The following is a 27,378-nucleotide window of genomic DNA, read 5'->3' as shown; positions in this document are numbered from 1 at the left end:
TTGTGATAATTATTATTGGGCCAATACAAATAATGCTGCAACAAAAAAAACAAAGGCTAAAACCATGATTAGAAATATTTAGTAGCTTACTTAAAATAAAACCAAAGAAAAAATTAAAATGTAAAAAGCACCAGTAACAGTGTAGTTGCAGGTCTACATGATAAAATGTAGAACAAGCAGAGTAAGTAAAAACTAGTGTTTACACATTTTGAATGTAAATAAAATAGAAATTTGTAAATAAGGGAATGGGACAGAGATTCAAAGGCAGTGGGGGATATGGAAGTGGGAATGAAGCAGAGAAAAGTTCAACTTGAGAAGAGGAGTCGGAAAACAAAAAACAAAAAATTGATTTGTTCATTGTCAAAAAAAATCATTTTGAAGTTTATTTATTTATAAAGTTTATAAAGTTTTATATAGCGCGAACAAGAACCCAAGGGATATCAGAGCGCTTTACAATAGGATGCAGTGCCTCAGAGTACGATGGCTTGGCAGCGTTAAGCCACTTAACGTGGCTTGGCACTGCCTTGTAAATAATGTCAAGTAAAGGGGGCCTACAAGCGATTTTGTTTAGATGAGACAACCCACTGCCACCCCTTTCACGCTAAGAATAGTGTGAAAGGGTGCCTTATTTACAAGGCTATTGGAAAAATACGTGGGGAAACCCATTATACCCTTGGAGACTTGGGCTAAATCAACAGTGTCAAGTAAAGGTGCCTACAAGGGATTTTGTTTAGATGAGACAATTCTTTTCCACAGACTCCACAGATTCAATATGACTAAAATCTACAAACCTATATGAGTTACTCATAAATATAGGCATTAAATGCACACACATCTTAGTCAAGAACAACAAACATGGGTATATCTTTAAAAAAATATATTATCTTTGTAGCTTTCAAAGTTCATAGGGTACATTCAACATTCAGGTTGATTATAAATGCACACAAATGAAACAAGGTACATCTCCTTACAACCTATATTCCATAAGTAACAATCCTCTCCTAATAAAATCTAAGAGTGACTAATATTTACACTGAATAATACAGTCACTTAATGTATATCAATACATAAGGAGTTGGATGATCAAGTCGACGTTTCAGTTTTTATCGGCTCAATCCTTAAGACCATCTTCAGGACAACATAAACTGCATTTTCGCACTGACCCCTAAGAGAACGCAATACATATAATTAGTATTGTGTTAACCAACAACATATAAGTGCAATACTTTAAGATAACCCTTGTAAATTATAAACAGATGAGGCAACTTGTCAACATCACCAATTGTAATCAGTTATTTAGTTCATTTCACAAATTTCTTTATCTCATATCTCATATTTCTAAGTGTACATGGTATAATACTCATTGTTTACTTGCAGCGAATAGTGAGTCAATAGTTATGGTAAGAGATATTTCATAATTTAAATTAAAAGACACTACGTGTAACTTGCTTTTTTTCTCGTCAAAGTTTTACATTGCATTTCAAACACACATTAGTTAAAGACGAATTTCTTACTTCCAAAAACTGGTTAAACGATTAGAACTTGGCAGTGTTGTATAGACCTCTGACACTGGTTTTCCTGATAGTATTCTAAAATTAAATCTGTCTATTAGTTTACAACATTTATAAGTTGTATTCAATTGGTATACGCTTTCATGACATGGTAAACAAATTACCTGGCTTCTTCGATTTTCAAAACAGTGAAATCTAAGTCTTCACGTAGTGTCTGTTAGGAGGTGAGTCTTTGTAATATTCAGGTAATTTGCTATACACTGCACCCTCCGAGTTCAGCACCAGGTGAGGCTGCACCAGTCGCACCGCCATAAAGCTGGCCCTGGTTGCAACGGTCCGACTTTAAGTGTTAAATATCATCGCAGCAGCCCCTATCTCTTCCTGGTGGACGAACCTGCACCATATTTGGGGATTGCTTAGCATGCTCAGCTAAGGTCTGGCATGCCAACTTTCATACAGTTTTTAGAAGGAGGAGAAGAAACAGTCAGAGGTCCAAGGAAGATGGGTTTTCTGATTTTAGCTCTCATAGGAAATTTTGTTCACAGCAGTAGTAGAAATTGCTGAGCAGATTGACACCAAACTTGGCATAACATTGTTACATTAGAACAGGTTCTAAACTGTTACAAGCACATCCAATGGTACCAGTGGTGCCCTGGCAAGGATGTTGAATAGCAGTTCAGAACTATCAGTGTTTCAGACTCTTCTGGGACAATTTCTAGCCAGTGCTTTAGTTGTAAAAAAAACAGTAAGTGCCAGGGCTCTCATCAGGAGGCCACAGCAGCGTGCACCACACATTGTCTCTGCATACATACACACATATATACATACATACACATACGTACAAATACGTATATATGAGTGTGTGTATGCATGCATGTGAGTATCTTTGTGAATGCAAGTGGTCACCTTAGGTCAGTTTAGGTCTGAAGAAAAACGGCTCACTTCGGGAGTGCCTCAGGGCTCCTGTCTGAGCCCGACACTCTTTAATGTATATATGGCCCCCCTGATTGCACTTATATCATCCTTTAATATTAAGACCATTTTGTATGCGGATGATACGCAGCTCATCCTGGTGATGGAGGATGACACCGGTGAGGCTGAAAGGAAGCTTAAAAACTGCCTAAAAGCTACATTCCAATGGATGAGCGCGAACCATCTTAAATGCAATTCAGGGAAAACAGAGATCGTGCCTTATGGAAAAGGGAATCTGTTTAACCCCTCATTATGGTGGCCGGAGGATGCTACCGTCCCCCCAAACACTATTCTGTCAGCCCGAAATCTAGGGATCAGATTTGATTCCTCTCTGACTTTTAAACATCAAGCAGTGGCGGTGGCAGGAACATGTTTCGGCAGCATAAAAGGGCTCCGAAAATTCTTTGACCTAATACCACTCTTGGCACGTAAAATGGCTGCAGTAGCACTTATAACATCACGGCTTGACTACTGCAATAGCCTATATGCAGGGACAAACAGGATGGTCTGCCACAAACTGCAAATGGTACAACATGCAGGGGCAAGAATGGTGCTAGTATGGAACAGAAGAACTTCAGCTACAGCAGCAATGGACATTCTACATTGGCTGCCAATCCATAAACGGGTCCTTTTCAAAGTCCTCCTAATCACCTTCAGGGCCTTCCATGGGAAAGGACCCAGCTACATTAAGAGTATGTTTAGACACTACATCCCCTCACGTAACCTGAGATCTCAAAAAGCTAACCTCCTCACCATCCCTAACTTCAAACTGAAAACGAGAGGAGGAAAGGCCCTGGCAGTCTTGGGTTCCAAGGCCTGGAACTTTCTAACGTGGTCCCTCTGTGAAATTGGATTAGAAACAGATTTCAGAAAGATCCTAAAAACATGGATATACAATCTATCCGACACCATGTGCAAAAGCCTAATCTGAATACGCAGATTTCCTTCTGCCATCAGCTAGACTCCCCACTTTCTGCCTATCCCGTCTAAAGCTCCAAGATGCTCCTTGGAGTGAAGGCTGCGCTATATAAGAACTTTTTACATTTACATTTACATTTATAAGTATATATGTATATATCTATATACAATATATATATCTATATACAATATATATATATATATATATATATATATATATATATATATATATAAATATAAATATATATATATATATAAATATAAATATATATATATATATATATATATATATATATATATATATATATATATATATATATATATATATATATATATATATATATATATACTAGCAGCCTGTCCCGAACTTGTCCAGGAGCAATCAGGCTTCAGGGCCCCCGCCCGCCCCGACGTTGTCTGTGGGTCCCCTGGATCCTTCCTTCATATATTGCAGTATTATACCTCTATGTTTCCCTTGTACGCTTTTGTAACCTGCACACGTCACTTTTTCCTCATGTTATGCACCGTTTGCTAGCTCTTGTATTTTGTTGGCTCACGATTCTCATTTTTGCACTGCACTCACTTTTGTAATGTCGGTGGGTCCCCCGGAGCCTTCCTTCATATATTGCAGTATTATACCTCTGTTTCCTTTGTACACTTTTGTAACCTGCACACGTCACTCTTTCCTCATGTAATGCACCGTTTGCTAGCTCTTGTATTTTGTTGGATCACGATTCTCACTTTTGTAATGCACTCACTTTTGTAATGCACGGTTTGAATGCTAACCGCTCCTCCCCGCCTGTATTTCACCTATGCTCACCGCTCCTCCCCGCCACTTTTTCCTCATGTAATGCACCGTTTGTTACCACTTGTATGTTGTTGGCTCACGATTCTCACTTTTGTAATGCACTCACTTTTGCCGTCTGCTACCTCTTTTGCTTCATTTAATGCTCACCGCTCCTCCCCGCCTGTATTTCACCTACGCTCACCGCTCCTCCTTGCCTGTATTTCACCTATGCTCACCGCTCCTCCCCGCCTGTATTTCACCTACGCTCACCGCTCCTCCCCGCCTGAAGCTTTTGCATTTCACCTACCGCATCCGCCGGTCACCGCTCCTCCCCGCCTGTCCGCCGCTCCTTGTCGCTCCTCACCGCCTGTCCGCCGCTCCTCACTGCCTGTCCGCCACTCCTCCCCGCCTGTCTGCCGCTCCTCCCCACGCTCATGTCCGCCGCTCCTCCTCGCGTACGCCGCTCCTCCCTGGCTCCTGATGTCAGCACGCACGTCGCGGCCGGCCAGCGCTACTTCCAACGGACTACATTTTTTTTTAGGTAAATATTTAAAAAAACGTATATTTATTTTATTATATATAGCCTATGTACATCTACAGACCCTGCCAATTACAACGCTGTATCGGGTGTTTGGATTGGCGCTGTGGTTCCCGAGTTTACCCGCCTCAAATGTTCAAAGTTCTTCCTTTATAATAGTAGTATAGATATAAATATACAAACACACACATATATATAAATATACATACACATACATATATATGAGTGTGTGTATGCAGGTATGTGAGTATCTTTGTGAATGTATGTGTGCTTGTATATTTATAAGTATATATGTATATATACATATACAATCATATATGAGTTAGTGTATTTGTGTCTATGTGTTTCTGTATATATGTGTGTAGGTGTAAATGAGTACAGATTTGTGTAGGTGTGTGAGTGTCTGTGTGAGGGCATGTATTTAGTATTATTGCTTTCTCCATGTTTCGGTCCTTGACATATAAACTATAATATTTCACTGCATCAATATTTCTCACACAATATTATGACGTACAAATGATGCAGCAGTGATCCTGGAAGATCACCTGCACATTAAAAAGCACAGCAAAGCAAACCTTTCATCCTGCAAGACAAGCAGAGAGCACAAGACAGATGGACAATCACCCTCAGGTGTCTTAATAAAGAGAAGGAAAAGGCAGACACTAGCTAAGTGGGTCTACCTCTGAAGTCTGGCTCAACAGTAATGAACACCAGCCTCATGGAAGGCACGCAGACAGTGCTTAATTTGAGCCGGTGCATTCCGGTGCTCAGCACCAGCACCTAATTGTCAACACTATACATGGAACAGTCTACCACATGGTGGCGCTGCTCATCTAATTTAGAGATGAGCAGAAAAACGGTTGCTTAGGAATACAATGTGTATTAAAATTGCTAATACCTGCCTACCCAGCCATTCCTTTAGCTTTGGGGACCTGGAATAATCTGAATTGTCACATTTACCTGCAAGAGAGAGATGGTTAGTAGTTGTTTTGGCAGTAATGACAATGGTGATGGGTGGTGCAAACTGCAGTGGCCTCCTGATCAGAGCCCTGTTTTTAATATTTTACAAATTAAGCACAGCGCTCAGAGGAAGTGCCGCACAATGCAAGGACTTTCGGAATACCTAGTAAAAATCAAATTCAGTAATCCCAAAAGGTAAGGCCCTGGTAGAACACGAACCAAGCAGAAACATGAAATGACCAGCTGCAGACACAGTCTGGTTTGGTTAGGCACAAGACAATGTGAGAGAGGAGGGGAGAGTCTGTGGCCTTACGGCTAGAGAGGTAGACCTCTAAGCTAGGGAACCAGAGTCTCGGCAACAACGCTCAATATCCTGTAATTCTGGCCAAATCACTCAATCTCCCCCTACCTAACAAAAAACAAGCATTTGCAATGCAATAGGTCTCGCATTTATGAGATTTGAGCTAGTGGCAATGCAATAGCTTAAACTCTCGCAAATACGAGACCTATTGCATTTGATGTTTGTTTACTAGCACCCATGCGGCGCTTTCAAATTCATGGAGGCCACGCCCCCTTTTTTAGACAAGTCACGTCTAAAGAAAGGGGCATGGCTGTTTGTCAAGTTGACAAACAGATGGGTTTTTTTTGGGTAAAAGCACCCATGCCGCGTTTTCACTTTAAAAGCGGCTGCACACCGTTCCTTAGACATGGCTTGTCTAAAGAAAGGGGTGCGACCTCCATGAATGTTAAAGCGCTGCATGGGTGCTAGTAAACAACAAACAAAAAACAAAAAAAATAAGTAAGCGTGGCCGCTATACTCAAAACGGACACGCTGGTAAAATAAAGAAAGAAAGAAACACGGCCACTATAGTTAAAACAGACCGCCTTTAATAAATAAAATAAAAGCGGACAGTGTGCTGCGAAGGAGTGCGTGGAATTGGGGTAAATCATTAAATAAAATAGTGCTGAGAGCCAAGATAAAGCAGACTGTGTAACAAGACAAATAAAAGGTCCACTCGTTATGGGAGGTTACAAATGCAGACAAGGCGCTACCAAGGAGGGACTAACAAGCCTAATAATGACTTGGAAGCCAGCATTTCTGAAGGACAATCACACAATCAATCAATCAATCAGAGTACTTGTAGAGCGCGCTACTTACCCGTGAGGGTCTCAAGGCGCTGAGGGGAGGAGGGGTGCTGCTACTGCTCAATGAGCCAGGTCTTGAGGAGTCTTCTGAAGGCGAGTAGGTCTTGGGTCTGCCGTATGTGGGTAGGGAGGGTGTTACAGGTCTTGGCGGCGAGGTAGGAGAAGGATCTGCCGCCGGAGGCCATTCGTTGGATGCGGGGGACAGCGGTCAGGGCGAGGCTGGCAGAGCAGAGCTGGCGGTGGGGGTGTAAAAGCTGAGTCTGCTATTCAGGTAGGCTGGTCCGGCGTTGTGGAGTGCTTTGTGTGAGTGGGTGAGGAGCTTGAAGGTGATCCTCTTGTTGACGGGGAGCCAGTGTAGGGTGATCTGGCTGCGGCGAGGGACGTTGACGATCAGTGGGGCGGAGGCGTTTTGGATGCATTGTAGTCGTCGTAGGTGTTTGGCTGGGATTCCTGCGTAGAGTGCATTGCTGTAGTCCAGTCTGCTGCTGACGAGGGCCTGTGTCACCGTTCTTCTTGTTTCAGTCGGGATCCACTTGTAGATCCTACAGAGTATGCGGAGGGTGTTGTAGCAGGAGGAGGAGACGGTGTTGACCAGCTTAGACATGGAGAGGAGGGAGTCGAGGATGAATCCTAGGTTGCGTGCATGGTCGATGGGTGTTGGTGCTGTTCCCAGTGTGGTCGGCCACCAGGAGTCGTCCCAGGCTGATGGGGTGGGTACGAGGATGAGAACCTCCGTCTTGTCCCAGTTCAGCTTCAGACGGCTGCTCCTCATACAGTCGGCGGTTGGTTTTGGCAGTGTGTGGGTCCTTGGTGAGGGAGAGGATGAGCTGGGTGTCGTCGGCGTACGAGATGATGTTGAGGTCGTGTAGATGGGCCACTTGTGCGAGGGGGGCCATTTAGATGTTGAACAGCGTTGGGCTGAGTGATGAGCCCTGGGGGACGCCGCAGATGATGTCGGTGGCTTCCAATTGGGAGGGTGGGAGGCGGACGTTCTGGGTTCTGCTGGAGAGGAAGGACATGGTCCAGTCAAGGGCCATCTCTTGGATTCCGGCTTCTAGGAGGCATGTCTTTAGGGTGCGATGGCAAACCGTGTTGAAGGCGGCCGACAGGTCCCGGAGGATGAGGGCTGATGTTTTGTCGTTGTCTAGTTGGCGCCTGATGTCGTCTTTGGCGGCGATGAGGGCTGTCTCAGTCTTGGTGCTGTGGTTTCATCTGAATCCGGTCTGGGACGGGTCCAAGATGTTGTTGTCTTCCACGTGGCGGGCCAATTGCCTGTTGACGATTTTATCGATGACCTTTGCCGGGAACGGGAGCAGGGAGATGGTCTGGAAGTACTTGAGGTCCTTGGGGTCCGTCTTGGGCTTCTTGAGGAGGGCGTTGATTTTGGCGTGCTTCCAGCTTTCCGGGAATGCCGCTGTTTCGAAGGAGATGTTGATGACCTTCCGTAGTTGGGGTGCGATGGCTGCGTCTGCTTTGTTGAATATGTGGTGTGTGCACAGGTCTGACTGAGATCCCAAGTGGATGGAGTTCATGACCTTACGTGTCTCGTCGTCGTTGACGTTGGACTAGGAGGTCAGGCGGATGGCGCTGGTGGTGTTCACGGAGGAGGTGGAGTCTAGCGTAGTCAGGGCAGTCGTTGATGCTGTCGTGGATGTCAGCGATCTTGCAGTGGAAGAAAATGGCTAGTGAGTCGCACAGTTCTTGTGAGGGTGGGATGTAGTTGGGGCTGGGGTTGGAGAGTTCCTGCTAAAGAGCTCTTTGCTATCATGTGCGTTGTTGTCCAAGCAGTCTTTGAAGGAGGATCTCTTGCCTAATCTGATGAGGTGGTGATGTCTGCGGGTGGCGTCCTTGTAGGCTGCGTGGTTGTCCGGTGTGCATTAGTGGAGTCATATTTTCTCCAGTTTCCGGCATGCGCGCTTGGAGGTCTGGAGCTCGTTGGTGAACCAGGTGGCTCTCTTGCTGGCGTGACTGTTGAAGGGTTTCTTGAGCGGGGCGAGAGTGTTGGCGCAGCCGTTGATTCACTGTCTGAGGTTGCAGGCTGTGGTGTCTGGGTTGGTGGGGTCGGTGGGCGGGTTCTGGGCAAGTGTGGTGATCAGCTCGTCTTCGGTGACTTTGCTCCAGCAGCAGCAAGGCAGCTGTTGGGTGCGGTGGTGCGTGGTTGATTTCTTGAAGGTGAAATGGATGCAGCGGTGGTTGGTCCAGTGGAGTTCGGTGGTGTGATCGAAGGTGACGTGGGTGCCTGTGGAGAAGACGGGGTCGAGCGTGTGGCTGGCGGCGTGGGTGGGTGCGGTGACGAGTTGTCTGAGGCCGAGGTTAGTGAGGTTGTCGATCAGGGTGGCGGAGTTGGCGTTGTTGTTGTTCTCGAGGTGGAAGTTCAGGTCCCCGAGGAGGATGTAGTTCATGGAGGCGAGTGCATGGGTGCTGGTGAGGTCAGCGATGGAGTCGCTGAACTGAGCCTGGGGTCCGGGGGTCTGAAGATGAGTGTTCCTCTGAGGGTGGTGTTGGGGTCGGTGTGGATCCGGAAGTGCAGGTGTTCGGCAGTGTTGAGTGTGTCGTCTGCATGGGTGGCGACCATGAGGGTGGACATGTGGCTGTTGGCTATTCCTTCTCCGGTTCTGTTGGTGCGATCCCTGCGGGTACTCTCGTAGCTGTCCGGGATGGCTATGGCGATGTTGGGCGCCGAGGAGTCGTTCCACCAGGTCTTGGTCAGGAAGGCTACGTCTGGGGTGCAGGTGTCAGGCAGATCCCAGTGCTCGATGGCGTGTTTGCTTGCCGAGGGGGTGTTGAGGAGTATGCAGCTGAGGTGGTTGGGTCCAGTCCTTGGAGGTTTGGTGGTTCTGTCGCAGGTGAAGCTGCAGGTGCGGAAGGAGAAGGGTCCGTGGGTCCGTTTTGGGGTGGCCTGGAAGCAGGTGTGGTTTTGGCCGGCGTTGAGTGTGTGTAGGCTGCTGGCATCATAGTGGAGTCTGTTTGTGGCGTTCGTGGGGTCTAGGGGTTCTGGCGCTGGGCTCGGTCCAGGCGCGTACGGGCGCAGACAGGCTTGCCTTAGGCATGCCTTCGGCGCGACAGCGGCGTGCCCGCTGCGCGTGTCCGCTGCGCGACCTCACAGCTGCCACCATTTTAAGGGAGCTGGGAGGGAGGAGCAGCTGGGAGGCGGGAGGCAGGGGTTAGCGAATGGGTGCGTAGGGGCGGGGCCACAGGGGCAGCAGCAGCGGGAACAGTGAGTAGTGGGCAAGGGGGGGCGAGGAGAAACAGCACCCAGGAATGGGTAGGAAAAACCAAGGGTGCAAGGGCACAAGCGGTGGTGGAGCTGCAGCAGGGGGGAGCAACCTACCTGGCAAGGTCAAGGGTCGCTCTCCTCACCGTGCGCTGCCGCCAATTTAAGCGGGGCTGGGAGGGAGCCACAGCTGGGAGGCGGCAGGCAGGGGTTAGCGAATGGGTGCGGGGGGCCGGGCCACAAGGGCAGCAGCGGCAGGAACAGTGAGCAGTGGGCACGGGGGCGAGGAAGAACAGCACCCAGGAATGGGCAACAAAAACCAAGGGTGCAAGGGCACAAGCGCTGGTGGAGCTGTAGCGGGGGGTGACCTACCTGGCAAGGTCAAGGATCGCTCTCCTCACCGCGCACTGCTGCCAATTTAAGGGGGGCTGGAAGGGAGGGGCAGCTGGGAGGGAGGGGCAGCAGGGAGGCGGGAGGCAGGGGCTAGCGAATGGGTGCGGGGCGGGGCGGGCCGCAGAGGTGGGAACAATGAGCAGTGGACATGGGGGGGAGAGGAAAAACAGCACCCAGGAATGGGCAGCAAGAACTGCAGCAGGGGGGGGGAGCGGCCTACCTGGCAGGGTCAAGGGTCGCTCAAGCCAATTAAAAATATGGACGGAGAGGGGGCGGGCCTACAAGCCATACTCAACTACTGCATGCCTCGCAGCAGCACATGTACTGCTCCCATGCTTGACCTAAAAAGGGGCACTGTGAAATAAAATATTTACCTAAAATGATATAGTTAAGTGGGGAGGCCTGGATTGGGTTCAGGTTTTCTGGTTTCACATTGTGCAATACTGCCACTAGATGGGTATCCCTTCCTCGCTCCTGTTTTACATCAAACTTTAACACTTTGTCTTTATTTCCTGGTGTATGAGGATAGAGCATGCTACACAAGCAGAAACCATGTGATAACTGAATATGTTTTGGGCTGAGGATCCAAAATAGCCTTGAGTCAAGCCAGGCATCTGGCTAGAGCCTGTAGTGGCTGGCCCAGCTTTAGCAGACATCATGTTAAAAGAAAGTTAACTTTTAAAGAAGATTTGAGCAGCACCGGCTCATGATATTGGCTAAATGTGGTGGTCTAAGATTTCAATCTATGTCCAGACCCTTCTCGGAGGTTCTGTCTGTGCTCGCCCTCCCACTGGCTGTAAGTCCTCCTCCTAGCCAACCTTCCATATGTCGTGGCGCGAGCCTCTCTCTCCTTGCCTGTCGGTGCACCCCGATGCTTCTGCATGTGTGAGAAGGGAATATGACAAGATAGAATGTGTGTAGTAAGTAGTCTGGGGTCAGCCGTCGAGCAACCACTCCTAATGGAAGAAACCAAGCTCCATGCAGCCACCGTGCTGCTAAGGCGGCAGGTTCTTCTTGTACATGAAACAAACCCCCCTAAGCCCCTGCAGGCATTGTGCTGCCAGCCATTGGTGAAGCCCTTACCTAAACATGGACTTCCTACTCCAGCACGGTAATGGTCACCTATGCTGCTGCTACCCAGGGTTTGAATGGGATTCAAAATCGGCCCGGGCACGCAAAAAAAAAGTGGCCCAGATTTGCATATTGCCTTTCCTCAAAACACTGCTTCGGCAAAATGTTATTTAAAAAAAGGGGGGTACAAAAAAATGCACAGATCCGTTTACACTGGTGAATGAAAACAAGTGAGGCCACTTCTGCTCAGGCCCCCTGCCCCGCTAGGTATGCATACATTAATGGGCTGCCCCTGCGAGAGAAAGAAAGTGACCCCTCTGCCTGTTGCTAATGGTGAGGTAATGAGCACCCATCTGCCTCCAGAAAGGCCACTCAGACACCCACTGGGTCGCTGGCTGTATCCGAACAACAGCGACACCGCCAGAATCTGCCCCAGACTGCTCCAAAAGCAGCCCACAGTTGGAACTCGGCACCGGCCCCTCGTTACGAATCCAATGCTGCTGCTGCCTAAGGGGCCAGAGCAGAGTAGCACGGGCAAGCTCACAGCAGATGCGATAAGGTGAAAGCAGAGCTTGCAATGCATGTATAGAGAGGCCATAGGAGGACGCTGCTGGGCCCAATGATGGTTCAAAACAAAACACCAGGTGATTCACCCAACTTGCACCAACCTCTGCACCTCACCATGGAAACAGACTTTGATTAAGTTTAAGTTGAAACCACCAGCATTTTAGTTACCACTTAACCATTCAGCTGTGATGTGTTGATCACCTGTGTTATTACTGTCAGTCAGTCAGTCAAAAAACTTTATTTCGGCATTACTGCCATAAAAACACAAATAAAAATAACATACTTTTAACAAAAGGCATAAGATAGCTTTTTACAAGGTGTCATCAGTTTCAGTAATTATTTATACACATTTAAACCCTTGGAGAAAAGGAGAGCTCCCCGACTTAAATTTGCACCTGGGTGGCTTTTAGGGAGAAACAAATAGATAACAGTCTTTAAAATCAGCTTTAAAAACTACAGTCTTAAAGATAGTAAAAATTTAGGTTTTCTTTAAAAAGATAAATAAGCAAGGATAAAAGGTAGAAAATTACAACATCAATTAAAACCTTTTAATATCGGGAAGTTCACCAATAGGAGGGCGACACACGCTAATTCCTAGTCCGTTCATTTCACTAACCATCTACGCTTGCACCACATAGCGAATAAGAATTTTGCTATGGCAACTACAACAACTGGATATGTTTCATACTTTAGTAATTTATAAACCTCGATGTAGTTCCTTACTCCTAAATTCTTACAGAGTTGAAGAATCCATTTTGATCTAGACAGGTGGTAGGCTCGACAAAAAAAGATGACATGGATCTCCATCTCTTCTTTCTTGTTGCACCTGGGACATAAATGTTTAGTAGCTCCCTCCCACTTTTTGGTAAATGCAAAGAGGGGGAGCGTTCCGTGCCTGAATTGGACATACAATTTCTTGGCTACAAGGGGTTGTATCATATCTAAATCTGACTCCAGAGTATAATGCAATTTAACATCCAGAAATCTAGATGTTAAACTTCATGACTCAGTCGTTTGGATAATTGTTGTCAGTTTATACTCCTTCAGGGCACATGTTAATAATTTGTTGGAGAAGGCAGTGCAATTCTTCTCTGGGCCAAACCACAGGTCACTTCTCCCTATTTTACAGGCAGTCTCCCTAATGAATGACAGCCTGGGGAGCTTACCCGCCCCCAGGGTCGACATGACCGGCTTCAGTTCTTCTCTATAGTCCACCAACTCCGGCGTACTCCATAACCGACGCCAATAGAGTAGTGGACTTGAGGTGATCAGGTCAGCGATGGGGCGAATTCCCAAGTCCATCCTCAATGGGATTAACGGGGTACTCGGGGATAAGCCCAATAGTTTCCTTAGGAAACGATTTTCAGTGACAGTCAAACTATTGGTTGAGCAGTGGCCCCAAAATTCTGCACCATATATGGAAGCAGCCCTTATCTGAACCTTATATATTTCAGCTGGTGGGCCAATAACTTTAACCGCACAACTACTATGCACTTTCAAAATTCCCCCACTGCCTTGAATTAATTTTAGGTTTGCCTCAGAAATCTGTGGCCCCCATTCCATTCTCTTATTGAGTGTAAGACCCAAGTAATCAAAAACGGGCACCCTTTCAAGGGATCTTAAATCCATTATAGGGCGGGAGCAGTTGGTGGAAACTGCATGAAAGACCATATACTTTGTTTTCGAAATATTAACCTCCAAATTCCTTTTTTTACAGATCGCACTCAATTCGTCTAACACACGCTGCGTCCCCATAGGAGTTTTAGACAGGAGCAGCATGTCATCTGCAAACATTAGTGCAGGAATTCTACGGTTAGCAAGTTTGGGCGAGTCGATGTCTTTAGCAGCTAAAAGGTCATTAAAAGTCCATTTAGGAAGAGGGAGAAAAGTGTTGGTGCAAGCACAGAATCGTGTCTCGCTCCCTTCTCTACCGGGAATGGCGCAGAAAGATCCCCGCTTTTCCCAAATCTTATTTTAGCGAATGAACCTTCATGTAAGCATTTAAGCTGTTGACAGAGATAGACTGGGGTCCCCATTTCAAGCAAAAGGTCCCACAGTGGATCTCTATCAAATGCAGATTTGAGATCCACAAACGTTAGGTAGAGAGAACCACCCTTCAACAATATCGTTTTCCAGTAGATTAATTGAAGTCTAAACAACTGGTCTATAGTGGAGGTTTTGGACCTAAAACCCGCTTGCAAAGTAGTGAGTATTTTATTGTCATCCATCCAACTCTGCAGTCTTTCCAGAAGAACCCGAGCAAAGATCTTTTAGGTTACATCGATAAGGCCGATTGGCCTATAATTAGCCGGATCTAAGGGAGAGCCTTTTTTATGGATGGCAGGTGCTGCCCACGTTTGCGGTGATGTCAGGCCGCAAAGAATTGCATTAAATAGGCCCTACAGATACGGACCCCATACCACCGAATCAGATTTAAACAGGTCTCTAGGGATCCTATCCAACCCAGGTGCCTTGTTTGGGAGAACTTTCGACAGTGCCACTGTAACCTCTGCCAAAGAACAAGGGGGTATATCTACCTGTGGGTTAGAGATAAGATCAATGGTCAAAGGGCCCCGTCGGAATGGGTCCTAAACGAGTCTTGGAGTACAATGGTTCAAAATGAGAACGCCACACCTCCTCCCCGAGGTTTGGTTCGATGGCATTCCTGCCATTGATTGTTCCATTTTTTGCCAAATTCCAAAATCCTCTAGTATCCTTATCTTCAAGGGCTTTCTGCATTCACTAAAAAAGGTAAAATTGAATTATACAGATGCCTTCGCCTTTGGAGATTGCAAAAAGGTGCCCCAACGAATCCTTCTGCCTCCATCCACAGAGAGCAATACAGGAAGAGTGGAGGTTGTTACAGCCTGACCCTATGTCGTGTTGTGCCACTCCAAGGTGACAACCAACCGATTGTGATCGCTTTCAGCACGTGGGTATACTATAAAATTTACAATCCTATGCCACATCTCCACGTTAATCAGGATATAATCTATTGCAGAAGAATGACCTATCCTCTCGAAGGTGTTTTTCCCTGGATTATCAGCAGATACACGGCCATTACATGCTCTCAATGAATAACTATGAGTAAGGGTGGTCAGTTGTAAAGCTGGAGGGGTCCAATACCTTACTGGGTTGTGATTACACATTGGAATTCCCCACGTCGGGTCCTCATCACGCGTAACAGAGTCATAAGCAGTATTCAAGGGTTCATAGTGGCATCCAGTAACATAGAAAGAAAAGAAGAAAGGTCATCCAACACCTGCGAAGTCTGACCATACCTAACCGGACGAGAATAAACATTAATAATAGCCACCTTTGGGAAATTAGAAAGTGAGAGAATAATACAGAGAATATAAGGGCATTTAGAGCCCGATTCACAGAATGAATTTAAGACTCAATCCTAAACTTACCACTATTTTGGTATTCACAGAATGCACTTAATACTTTTGGTATTCACAGAATGAACTTACTACTTTTGGTATTCACAGAAGTTAGGATTTTGTCTTAAGTTTGTCTTAAGACAAACTTAAGACAGACTTAAGACAGACTTAAGACAAACTTAAGATAGACTTAAGACAGACTTAAGACAGACTTAAGACAAAATCCTAACGTAAATTGGTCTTAAGTCTGTCTTAAGTTTGTCTTAAGACAAACTTAAGACAAAATCCTAACTTCTGTAAATACCAAAAGTAGTAAGTTCATTCTGTGAATACCAAAAGTAGTAAGTGCATTCTGTGAATACCAAAAGTAGTAAGTGCATTCTGTGTATACCAAAATAGTAGTAAGTTTAGGATTGAGTCTTAAGTTCATTCTGTGAATTGGGCCCTTAGTTTCAATCATCCTAACTGTGCAGACTAGGTGTACACCAACCCATATGCACATCCCACTCGATGGCCTCCCCCTCGCACCCTGTACTGCATGTTTACAATATGTGACATACCCCACTCTATGCATAGGCTTAGATGCCCATGTTTCCTGGTAGAGACAAATCTCATGGATATCTACGAATTCAACCCAATCGGGAAGATCCATTTTGGCATTCAAGCCAGCAACGTTCCAGGAAAGAATCTTTAATCCATGTGCTATGGGTACCTTATTACATTTGGGGTCTGAAGTAGAATCCCCTATCTCATCCTGCATAGGCAGATCTTCCTCAATGTCAGAAAGAATAGTTTCGGCAATTTACTCACACTGAGGAAAGACCAACCCATTAAGGTTATCTATTGCAGCCATAGCATTGTCCAACTCTACAACACATTCAGAAACCTTTTCGGCCGGCTGGCCTCAAACTTCTGGAACCTGGTTTAAAGTGGTGAAGTTCATACCATGGATCCCACTAGAACTAGTCCTTACCACACCCGACAATACACAGCCTTGATCAATCAGTCCCAAGGACAATTTCTTATATTCAACTTCCCTAGTTATCGTTAGTGGTTGCTCGGAAACCACAACCCCCTCCTCAGAGATATTGGGACATAGCTGGTGGTCCTTGTGGGTTGGAGTGTTACTTCTAATGGATTGTCAATCAACCTGGCCAAGAACACTAAATCTATCACTAGTAGGAAAAATGACTGATAGAGTGGAGTCATAGGAACAATGCCCATTGGAGAAACTTCCTGGCTGCGCTCTCAAGTCCCTTCCTACCCAATTTTCCCGTAGCCCACTCCTTCCCTTAGCTAAAGGCTGGAGAGGGGATGGGGGATAAAAATAGTGTAAAGGGAGTAGTGGATCCAAGTTGAGGTTCGCGTCGACATCCAATGACAAATATGCTCTACCACCGGCATGTCCCTAAAATGAATCAAAATACAATCTCACTCTATGTCTTTAGGTCTTTGGTCCACCCAGTTGACTCTGAGGGGAAATAAGATTTCACTATGAGCCTGCGGGGCAAGTGGCCTGTTAGAGTTCAACCAGTGAATGCATTTGTTTTTAAGCTCAAAGGAAGACTCCTCCCTATCCTGGCCTGGGTATGCAACTCCAGCAAGCACAACAACATACGGAATCGAAGCAGGGGTTAAATCCAGATTTTGCAAACGCGCCTTCTTAATACCCCGGTTCAACAGACTTGTATGCGAAGCATGGGTTTCTACTCTATGGCCAGTTAGAGATGCTACACCACCACAATACTTTTGTTATAGTCTCGGAAGACCCAACATCCCTCCCCCTTGAATTAACAATATTAGTGTAGTCAGAAGCATATAATGTCTCATGACGTAAAAGCCTTTTCTGCAATGAAGAGAGTCTTTCCAGAAGAGGAGACAACGATCTAACCAATAGTTCCTTCATTCTAACCCAAAAGTCCACTCCGGTTTGGCAGTGTTGAGCATCACCCAAATTTGGTGCAATCATGGCCTCTATGTGGGACAAAGGGGTTTGTTCTGGAATTATTTCTGCGTCTGTTGGAACTGTTCCCCCTTTGGTCATTGATTTTCGGATTTTGGAATTTTTATTTCTCTCGGACCCCCGCCCCGCTTTTTCTTGACAGCCGTCTCTCTAGTTTGGTACCCTGTTTGCAGTAAACTGCTGGCAGACCTAATCAGAGCTTGCGAGGCACTAACAGGCTTTTTAATTGTGTTATCAATATGCAAAGGTGCTGTAGCAGACTTTGAGGGATAAAGAGTAGTCATAGAGGTGTTCACTTGTGTCATCATTTGCGTAACATCAGGTGGTGACTGGCAAGCACTTCTATGGAAGCCGAGGAAGTAATGGCCAAACTATTTGCTGGTTCAGGTGACCTTGCATTCACACACACCCAGAGATGAGCGTTTAGATTGCAGGGGATCCAGTGATAGGCTTCGTTCAGTAATCTGTAATTCATGCTCCAAAACCGAAGTCGCTCTAATGAGAAACTGGTCCAAAGTCCCCACCACTGACCCGCCAGTCAGGGGGTTCCACCAGTTACTTCCTCTTTTAGCCATCACTAATTAAAAACCAGCCACCAACCAACCACCATTCATAAGCAGCCAACAATAATATTAAGGGAAGATGCCAGAATCTTTTAATCACCAACCTTGGCAATGCAGATGTCAGAGAGGGGGCCCGGCCCGGTCTCTACCGGTCACTAATGGGCTTAAACGGGCCCGCCCTTGGCCCGGGCTTCGCCCGGGGCACCCACTCGCATCCCGTGTAGCAGGTGCTGTGAGGAGTGAAGTAGTGGCTGTGGGAGGGGCTAAGGCAGCACAGGTGGTGTCAGGACCAAGGGCTTCTGGAACGTGGAGTCCAGCAAGAAGATCAATTAGCCCCCAGCAGAGTCTCCTTGAGCGATGCGTCACAAACCAACTGCCCTCAAAAGTTTTAAATGACATGAAATGAGCCCTGCGGGTACTAACCAACAGCTTCCTCTGACCATACATTTGTGCAGAAGGCGCATGGACCCACAGAGCCACGTTGGCATTTGCTTTCTTTTTGGGCAGGGACGTCAGTTATGGAAACACTACTTTGGCAATATTTAATTCCACAAATTGTGCGGTTCTTCAATGCCACTTAGTTTAAGAGGTCCCATAGGCACTCTCTCTAAGCCGAACCCTTCTATTTTACTCTTATCTGCTATCAGGAAACAGAATCACAACAGTCAGTCTGCAAACGACCTAAAAGAAAGGCTCAAGCCAGACCCTTTGGGTAGCAATACATTCACAGAACTATGTACACGGATGCCCACTAGAGCCTTGTGTTGAAATACCACTGAGGCGTCAAGTGCACATGGTTTTCGAAACCAGAAACAACTTAACCTTCCACCAAGCACGCATGTACACATCCAATGACCACATACGAAACGCAATATCTTCTTTTGCATAATGCCAGCACTACCCCCAACCAAAAGCAAAAACGTTATTGTCTTAGTAAAGTGCCTGCCAATTGACACTTCTAGAAGGAGACACATTTGGGGGGTCTCTAATGAATTAAAAAAATAAACATAATCGGTGATGTAGAGCTACAATATAGGGAAGACCCCTCTTCTTTCACTAGTTTTTAGGTCGAGCTTCCATGTTATATCTCTTATGTAGGGTTTGGCAAACCCACTGACTGCCATTGGTTCCTATGTGTGGCATTCAGAAATGCTGACTTCCTAATGGTGCATATCTGTAAAAGTCCCTCCTTTGTGTGTTTAGCTTTTGTTCCCACAATTTCACTCTGAGAGCATTTTGGTCGGCCATCACACAGTACAGCATGTGATAGCCTCTCTTCCCTCCTCCCGTTTGCCTATTGCAGGTTAAGCGTTTATTTTGTTGTTGTAATTTTATATCGTGGTAACCGGATCAAAGGTCACTAGTTATGTTACACAAGGGCACATTCATTATTGGTGACCCTCGTCTAGGCCATCGCCCTTTACACATTCTCTAAACGGTGTATGACATTGTCATTATGGATCATAACAAAGTCGGGTTGCAAGATGCTCTGACCTGCCTACACAAGTACAGAACAATGAATCATCTTACCATTAACCCAGAAAAAACACACACAGATTCCGCTCAACCCTCCGCCCACAAAAAAAACCTGATCAACAAATCGATGGCCATTACTTATGGTTTATCAAAACTCAATAACAAGTTGGAAAGTCCATCAGCAGAGGGTTTGAGGAAAGTTATCCAAGCTTCCCTCCACCCAGCGCTCACATACGGGCATCAAGCATACCCGGATGCCAGTTCGGAAATCCTTGAGCGGGCACAGTCTGTGGGCTACAAACAAATCTTCCAACTCCCAAAACATCCTTCTAGGGCGAGAATTAGGCTGGAGTTTGGTCTGGTCAAACCATCACTACCCCTTGATGCTGACCTTTTAAAATTTTACATTTGAATCCTAAAATCTCCGGAGCAATCTCTGAAGAGCTGTCTCAGAGTTATATTTGAGAAACCTGGCTCTCCGCGGAATACGCAACTCGAGAGATCCAAGGCCATTACAGAAATAAACATAATTGCACTCGATCTGTCTTACATCTCATATGCAGTTTGGAAAAAGCGGATTAACAAACAAGTCCTATTAGCCTTGTTCCTGCAAGACCAGTCAACACTGAAAACATTTCCTTTCCTGATCCCACTAAACGCTTCGGGGCATATTTACGAGTTTAGGCGCATCTCTGCATATCAGCAGAGATGCGCCAGAACAAATGCGTCACGCAAAACTACCCTTGCGTCATGGCAGATGCGCCGCATTTACAATGCGGCGTGCCGTAGCGCAAGGGTAGGCAGAGGCGTGACGCATCTCGTGACGTAAGGGCGGCGCATCGCTGGAGTCGCGTCGCAAGCGTGACGCAACTCCAGCAATGCTCAGGGCCACCCAATACTTAACATGCTGCGTCAGTCTTTACGCCTGCTTCAAGCAGGCGTAAGGAATTTACGTAGCAGTGTCGCGGAAGTGCCTGCGTGAAATCTTGTAGATTTCACGCAGGCACTTTTGCGAGGCGCACAGGCGCCAGAACGCCCACCCTGCGTGGGAACACCCTCATTGTGGCGCTGGGCTTTATAACGTGAAGCATCTCCCTAGATGCGTCACGTTGTAAATGCCTCGCAGGGATGCGCCACGTTTACGCCGCTGCTGCGTCACGCAAGGCGTCGTAAACGTGGTGCAAGGGGATTATAAATCTGCCCCTTCATATCAGGTAATCATACCTATGAAACTAAAAACCAGAAAAAACATCATGTACATGTGTTAGACCTGGCACCATTGGCGTGGCATTTTTTGCTGTTGCCTCATGTATTTTTGCTGGTGTTAGATGCTTTGGGCACTGTGCCACTGCTGTCCAGTGTCACAGTGCTCCCTACTCTAAATGAATGTATAATTGGTGATTCCATGTTTGGATATTTGGTTTACTTGTCAGACCCTAGTCTAGTGCACTGAGTGTGCCCAGGGTGTGTAAATCCAAATGCTGCTGGTGGGCCTGCAGTACTAGTTGTGCCACCCACAGAAGCAGCCTTGTAAAATGTATTTAAGGTCTGCCTTTGCAGAGCCTGCGTGCAGTCTGCTACTGTCATGCTGACTGGGCAAGTGCACCCACTTGCCAGTCCCTAAACCTTCCCTTTTCTTCATATCAGACACCCCTATGGTAGGCCCAAGGGCAGGGTGCATTGTAAGTATAAGGTAGGACAAGCCCTGATGTGTGTAGTATGTCCTAATAGTGAATTACAGCCATGTTTTCACTATTGCAAGCCTACCTGTTCTCCATAGGCTAGAATGGGCAGTTAGATTATTACATTCTTATAATCCTAACTGACTAAGAGGACATGGTAGAAATTCATTCAAGATTAGTAGGCCTGGACTCAGAATGATAAATACATCTTTTAATGAAGTTGGTTTTAACATTCTGTGTTTGAAAATACCACTTTTAGAAAGTAGGTATTTTCTTGCCTAACCTTTCAAGCCTGCCTCTGCTAGGTTGTATATTCCTTGTCTGGAGTTTGTAAGTGACAGGGCTGCGGGATTCCAAGAGACAGGCTGAGTCAGCCCAGTGGTGAATAGAGAGATCTGCATCTATATGGGAGGGAGGAGTGCACCTGAACTCTGAATAGGGCTGTGCCTGCCTTCCACAATGCTGGCTCTACCTCCTGGGGTGCGGCTGATGTCTCTGCCCTACAATGTGAAAGGAGCGAAGGAATCATGTCAACAGAGTGCTCCAGGGCTGTTCTTTCCCTCCACAATGCTGGCTCCACCTCCTGTGGGGCGTCTGATGTTTCTGCCCTGCACTGTGAAAGGAAAGAAGGAGTCCTGTAAACAGAGTGCTCAGGAACTAGTTTGGACTAGGCAAATGCCCCTCACCCCTCAGAGAACAAAGGATTTTGGTGTATAAGTATTGGGACCCTGATCCCATGAAATTAGATCACTTTTGGACTACAAGAAGAAACCTCTGCTGAGGAGAGGAACTTGAAGAAACTGAGGAGAGACTATTCCTAAGCTGAAGTGCTGCTTAGGGGATTGGCCTGCAGTGGCTGCCTTACTGCCAAAGAGAGGAGAAATGAACTTTGTGTACTTTGCTTTCAACTTGTGAAGGATCTCCAAGGGCTTGGAAAAGAGCTTGCCTCCTGCTAAAGTCTCAGGAACAACAGACTTCGCCCCCCAGCTCTTTGGAAGTGCCTGCTGCTGTTTTGGGCCTTCTGAGGGACTGCCTTTCGCAAGGAGCTGGAAGCGCGACTCAACAAAAACGAAGCGTGTCGCCATCACTGCTGCTGCCATCAAACTTCTGAAAAAGAGTGTCGCTGCTGGAATTGTCGCACTGCACAGCATCGAGAGAAGAGTCCCGCAACGCGGAAGAAGAATGTTGCCATCACTGTTGCTGCCGTCGCACTTCTGAACAAGGGTGTCGCCGTTGGAACTGTTGTATTGCACTGCATTGAGGAAAGCACCTGCATCCCCTGAGAAGCACGCTACCGTCGGAGCTGCTGCCGTCGCATTTCTGAACAAGAATGTCGCCGCTGTAGTTGTCGCATCGTGCGGAAGCTTCACGCCAACGTGGGAGAAGAGTGTCACAGCTGAAGCTGTTGCCGTCGCACTTCTGAACAAGGGTGTCGCCGCTGCAGTACATGCCTCGAACCGAGAACTTCTCGCATCCCCAGAGAAGCGTGCCGCATCTGGAAGATCTTCACGTCTTTATTTCTTTGCACCGGAACTTTGCCGCATTTCCCTCGCTGTGACATTGCTTGTCGTGGAAGCGCAACACCTCGTAAGGTACATTGACGCAAAGTGTCGCATCTTAAGAATTGAACTGAACCAAGCTAAAACTACCATCTTAAAGTAACAGAATTGTGTATTTTTGTCGTTTATGGTCTTGTGGTAAATCTATATAAAGTATACTTATTATTGATATAAAACCTTGTGTGGTGTCCATCTGTAGTGTTGTCACTGGTTTACTGTATGTGGTCACCAATGCTTTACACACTGCCTCTTAGATAAGCCTGTCTGCTCGTGCCAAGCTACCAAGGGAGTGAGCAGGGGTTATTTAGGAGTGTAATCCCCTTATCCTGACGAGAGGCAAGGGTCCCTATTTGTCACAAGTACCTACCTGTACCAACTAGAGACCCCCAAATCTAACAACATGCAACGGTTAGCATTACCAGTAGCTGAATTTTGTTGGGCTTGGGCAAAGGAACACACAGGAGGAGCTTGTCGACTGTGTAACTACAAACACAAATTATGGCTTTATTCCCTGTGCTGCTGCCCGACTTTAGCAAATGAAAGAAGAATCCTCCTTAGGGAACTATACCTGAGCAAAAAAGCAAGCACCTGTCTAGAGTCCTTAGCCATATGCTTTACACAAAAGGAACCCCACATCTTGACGTGCTATGGAAGATTCATACAATCAATCAGGGACACGTACCAGTCTCCGACCTCGCCCACGCTCAGTTCAAAAGCTGATTTTGCACTACTTCAAACACAGCACCCAGAAAGCACGCTGATTCTGCTTTGCAGCTAAGATTTAGGCATGGAGAAATTCAATGGGCTTTTTCATATAATATTTTAACCCAATCTGATATATAGTCCCAAAGCACAAACACCTTATAGGAGAATCAGGGCTAAAGAAAAGAACCAGAGGTGCTTGATGAGCACTAATAGGAAGGAGAATAAGGGCAACCGTGAGTCAATCGGGTCCCGCCATTTGGGTTGATCGGATACTTCCGGCCAAAGTGGTAGTGGGATTAACTTTGATCATGAGGTGGCAAATGACAATGGAGTGGAAGGGAGAAATGGGACACAGATGAGTCAGCCGGGTGACATCTACCGGGGCAGTCGAAATAGAATGAATCAACGTAAATGTGACAAGCCCCCAGTCACTATATGGAACATAATATCTGTTTTTCTATCAAGAACTTTTAAATTCTAAGAGCAATGGCTCCACCTTTCCTTTAATTGGTATTTATTGTAATGCAATGGTTTTAATTAACTTATGCAAATAAAAAAAACTTCAAAATAAACTTCAAACCTCCTTTCAACTTGCAAACATTGACATCTCGTATCAAGAGGATCTGAGCCTCAATTTAAATGCTGTGCTGTGCATAGGCCACGAGCGATGACATCAAAGAGGAGCTGTTGTCAGTGACAGGGTGCCGTGGACAGGGAAAAGAGACTACAGCATACAGTCATCAAAACATAAACGTCTGTATTTCGTATGTGTTGTGCATATTGCCATGTTTTGGTCAGGCAAAATGTTGCGCAACACCAAAAAAGAGTGCGATCACCCAGCCAATCATACAACAAACAAGAATTTCTTAATGCAATAGGACTCATATGTATGCGAGACCTATTGCATTGGAAACACGAGAGTGGTGGTCCAGGAAGGCACCAAAGGCAGTTGCAGGGGCTAGGGGGGGCCAAAATGTCACGGGCTGCGGGAGGGGGTTGGGGGGACACAGGGCAAAAATAGTTTTGGAGTAAAGGGGACAATAGCCAGGGAAAGATATAAATGACAACATGGCTGTCATCATTTATGATGAAGCCAATCAAAAATATGGCTGGAAAGTGGGCAGGGCTTTCCACCACTATAGTGTATACAGTATGACTCGTAAAGCGAACAGCGCATGTGCTGCAACGCTAGACAAGACCTAAAAAGAACTGTGTAGTAGACACTCAGAGCCACTTTTCAGCTCCTATGAGGCTCACTGCTGTGTGTACATGCCTGTGTAAAATGTTTCACAAACCAGGAGACACGTCTGCATTAGGATATTTAGGGGTTTATTTACAAGCCCCTTACGCCACTTTTGCGTCATTTTTAACATGGGAAAAGTGACGTACAGGTGGCGCAAGGGGCTTGTAAATAAGCGCCTTAGAGTACGTGCCCTCTCATATCACAAGAGATATATTGGACAGAACCTTCTGAGCACTTCACGTCCTGCGTCCCTGCCAACCAGTGACCTCTTCACTGTTTCCTTACTGTATCCGACATCAACCATTGGCTGTAATTCACTCTGAAAGAGGAATGACATTCTCACACTCTGGTATATCTACCGAGCTGCTCGACATGTCTGCTTTTGTTGGGGGCGTGGCTTGGACGCCGATCGGGATGGCAGCGTGAGCTTGCAGCTCTGCGCAGGGTCCCGCTATTTCTCCTGAAAACTACACCCGGGGAGACCCCTGATCGGCGCAACTGGTCTGCGAGGTGTTGGGGAACCACTGGAGAGCGGCTGAGAGCTCTTGGGAGACCGCTTGTGCCGCCGAGACCTTGAGAGACGAAGCCTGAGGTGTTGCCCGGAGTGAGAAGAAAATGGCGGCGGAGAGGGACGATGGTCTCTGAACCGAAACCGAGGTGGACTGGCGTCGGCCTGCGGGGTGGCCCGCCTTCTGCGAGATTGGAGTTACGGGGCGTGCTGGCACGGACCTGTGGAGCAAAGCTGGGGGCCTGGAGGTCAGTGTTGGACTGGTGTACAATTTGAACGCACCCGTTTATACCTCCCCCCTCCCCCTTCCCCCGGCCCTGGCGACAGTGGAGCGGGCGGCCCTGGCACTACTGGTTCTTTGAGTTGCCGGCACAGTAGAGGTACTCCACCACAATAACTGTTGGTGCGCACGTCCCCCGGGCAGAGGATACCGGGCTTTGGAGAAGACTGGGAGTGTCCGTGTGACGACGACAGAGGCACCTAAGATGGCGGCTGCAGGAGGGGCAGCCATTACGGAGCAGGGCCGGGAGGACTCAACCGCGCTATCTCAGGTCGGTGAGGCCCGAGCCTCCCCGCTGATGATGGAACAGGAGCAGAGGCTGAACCAGCGCCTGGATACTATCTTGGAGGCCATCACCTCAACTAAGGAGGCATTGCAGCAGGACATTGCGCAGGTCACCACGGGGCTGGGTCTCCTGAGGGCGGATCATGCCAAGCTGGCGGACAAAGTAAAGGACCATGAGCAGCTGCTTCTAGACTTGAACCCGGCGGTGGTGACCGTGGAACATAAGATTACGGACATCCTCAACCGCTTGGACACGCTGGAGAGACGAGCGGAGGATGCGGAAAGCCGTAATCGACGGAACAACGTACGGGTCGTAGGCCTGCCGGAGAGAATTGAAGGGGATGATGCAGTGGCCTACATGGAGAACTGGTTCTGGACGGTGGTGGCACCGGAGGGCCTCTCATCCTTCTTCTCGTTGGAACGGGCAAATAGGGTTCCGGCTCACCCACCGGCGCTCGGCCGCCCTCCTAGACCGATGGTGGTGAAGCTCCTCCATTATAAAGATCGGGACCTGTTAATTCAGAAAGCTCGAGCATTGGGCCCATTTGAGGTGGAAAATAGCCGAGTCACGATATTCCCGGACTATACGCAGGCAGTCCAGAAGAACAGGGCATCCTTCCTGGCGGTGAAAAAGGAGCTGAGGGAGGAGGGCATCCAGTACTCATTGCTCTTCCCGGCTAAGCTGCGAGTAATCCTGGATGGGAACACTCAATTTTTCCAGACTCCTGATGAAGCTTGGTCATGGTTAGAACTGTATCGTGCCGGCACGGACAGGACTGGCAAAAGTCAGCGAGAGAGGCCTAAACCGCTTCAGGTCCGGAAATCCCAACGGATCCGCTCACGTAACAAGCTTCAAAGAGCGAAACGGGAGGTTCAAATGGCTGCGGACAAAAGAGGGGCGCTGGCAGCGACGGCGAGTATCACACGGTCGCAACAGGAGAGTGACCTGGTTGTATCGGACTCTGGTGAGGACGGAGGCAGGACCGGAGAGGAATTATCAGAGGCGGAGAGCTCAAAGGGCCCGGCGGTCACCCCACAGACGTCCGACGGGATCTTTAATGGCTGACTCATATATGGGACTTGTGACACTGTACTTCTCGCAGAGAAATATTCAGTTGGTATTAGAAGGGCTGCCAGGTAGGGTGTGGCATCAGCACTGCGGGATGGAAGGCGCGGGGCGCGGGGTCCGCCTGCCCGGGTTCGGCGATAATTCACCCCCTCGGGGCCCTTAAGGCCTTCTGTGGTGGCAACCACAGATTAGTCTGATGTGTGTTATGTTTAAGGTTTGGATCAGGGCTGAAACTGGGTTTGTAGGCTCTGTCCTGGGGAGTGGGGTTTGGGGAGTTTTTTCTATAATTCTTTGGGGGGGGCAACTGCTACGATGTGGGTAATGAATGGCTGCACCTGAACTGGATCGTTATGCTTTGGCATAGGGACGTTACCTAACTTGAAATGCCTAACATGGAATGTCCGAGGACTGCGAACTATGGTCAAATGCCACAAAGTGCATGCTTATTTGGTGAGGCCGGGGGTCCAGATTGCAATGTTGCAGGAGACTCATTTAACTAAACAGGAATGCACTGCGCTACAGAAGAGATGGCAAGGTCAGGTCTTTGGAACCACTTATTCCGCGTTGAAGGACTGGGTTATTTAA

General features: G+C 47.2%; 1 protein-coding gene across 4 annotated transcripts in view; it reads right to left on the bottom strand.

The window, feature by feature from the left end:
* LOC147740900 (dromaiocalcin-2-like) overlaps positions 1 to 27,378 on the bottom strand; it is a 217,005-nt gene that overhangs the window by 131,662 nt on the left and 57,965 nt on the right. The gene's annotated exons all lie outside the window — the stretch shown is intronic.

Source organism: Lissotriton vulgaris, chromosome 1_1 (genome assembly GCF_964263255.1).
Source record: "Lissotriton vulgaris chromosome 1_1, aLisVul1.2, whole genome shotgun sequence".
Lineage (NCBI taxonomy): Eukaryota > Metazoa > Chordata > Amphibia > Caudata > Salamandridae > Lissotriton > Lissotriton vulgaris.
Note: the sequence above shows the minus strand (reverse complement) of the source record. Positions and strands in the feature narration are given on the sequence as shown.